The sequence below is a fragment of the Gavialis gangeticus genome, unplaced genomic scaffold (genome assembly GCF_001723915.1).
Source record: "Gavialis gangeticus isolate Ggan-Ray unplaced genomic scaffold, GavGan_comp1, whole genome shotgun sequence".
In the NCBI taxonomy this organism is placed as follows: domain Eukaryota; kingdom Metazoa; phylum Chordata; order Crocodylia; family Gavialidae; genus Gavialis; species Gavialis gangeticus.
The window spans coordinates 23,479,198-23,481,129 of NW_017728994.1; positions in this window are offsets into that span (position 1 = coordinate 23,479,198).

The window sequence follows — 1,932 nt, forward strand, 5'->3', positions numbered from 1 at the left end:
AGATTTGTAATATCAGTGGGCCCTTTGCTTCCTATAAAGGCCACGTGTTTCCTGAGTAATTTCCTGGTAATTGCAAGAGAACAGGCTTAGAGAAAGCACACATCATGACAGGTTGGCAACACTGTACTGGCAGGCAAGAAATGTTGAACACTTCTCTCCATTCCTGCCCCTCCCCACCCCCTGCCAGTTACCTCTCCTCTAAGAGGAGAAAAAAAGTACAGCAGTGATAAGCCTGTCCAATTTAAATTTGAATGAGGAGAGGAGTGTAATTTTAACAGTGCCTCACTAATTCTCTCACCACCATCCCCAATGACATCCTCTGACTTGATTAGGGTTTACTCACTGTTGGAGAAAGCAGCTTAAAGCATTCTCCCTATACACCCAGGTTGTCAACAACGGGGAAAAACACTTTGTAGAACCTCGACAAAAAAAATGCAGAGGCAAGTACTTTCCATTTACGTTGGGTTTAAAAACAAAACATGCCATGTGGGAGGGTAGTAAAACACTGTGCCACTAGGAGAGTAGTAAAACACTGAACCAAGTTATCCAGAGAAGTGGTGAAATTTCCATCCTTGGAGGTTTTTAAGACCCACTTAAACAAAGGCTTGGCTGGGATGATCTAGTTGGGAGTGGCCCTGCTTTGAGCAGGGGGTTAGACTATGGCCTCCTGAGGTACCTTCCAATGCTAATTTTCTATGATTTGATGTGGAGGAACAGTTTTTATTTTTTTTTAATTATGACCGAAAGATTTTTTTTAATTATTATTTTCCTAACTATGCAATATCTGTAAAGTTGATATGTAGGTCACTTCGCTCCTGTGTCAAGGTCTGGAAACACCCAGCAAAACTTCACACACAGGAAGTGCAGCCCTATCACTGGCAAAACTAGCAAAGAGAAGCCATCCCTCGCTTCCTACCCCAAAAAAAGAAAAAAAGTCTGCAAATAAAAGCTGTACCCACAACTGACCTACAAGGGTGCTAACACCAGATAAAAGAGTGTCAGAGGAAGGAGGTCATCTCAGATTTGCTAATGCTCAGCAAAGGCCACATCAGGGGTGGGCAAAATGCTGCCTGGGGGCTGGATGTGGCCCGCCAGGTCATTCTGTCTGGCCCGCAGGGCACCTAAAAAATTTGGAAAATTAATATTAATCTGCCCTGGGCTGCCTGTCATGTGGCCCTCGATGGCTTGCCGACACTCAGTAAGCAGCACTCTGCCCAAAATAATTGCCCGCCCCTGGGCCACATGATAGCAAGCAAACAGCAATTCCACTTTGTGCTGAAAGATTTCCATGGAGTCCAGTTAATTCAGGAGCTGGGGACTAAATTTTCTTTAGCATTAGATAATGAAATAAATGATCTCTGTTACTTTCTGCCAACTCAGAGCACGTAAAAAAGCGGAAGCATTATCTGGTGGTCTGACTAACAATATGAGTCAGGAGATTTCACTTCTATTCTTGGCACTGCTATTAAAAACCCTGATTCAGCAAAGGACTTAAGGATGTGCTTAAGTGCTTTGTTGAACTGAGAACTGTCTGATGAGAAGTGAAATCCAGGTCTGTGAGGAAATGAGGTGGATAGACCATTTAAATGGAATTTAAATACTGCACAGAAGTAGCCCAAATCCTCTCACAGGTGTGTCTCTGGCCTTTCAGGTAGAGAAATTGTCAGTTTCTCTACCTGCAAAGAGGAAGTAATACCATCCCCCTCATAGGTGAATTGAGAGGCCTTTGAAACACTCAGATGAAGAATATTAAATAAGGTCAACGGTTATATATTTGCATGCAAAGCTGTTCTGCCCATGTTCTGCATTAGAAAGGTTCTATTAATAAAAATAGTCAAGTGGGATGTTAACCCCCTCGCCCGCCCCCCCCCCCAAAAAAAAACCCTCAAAACAACCCAGCCTGCTTATAAACACACTATTGGCAATTAGAAA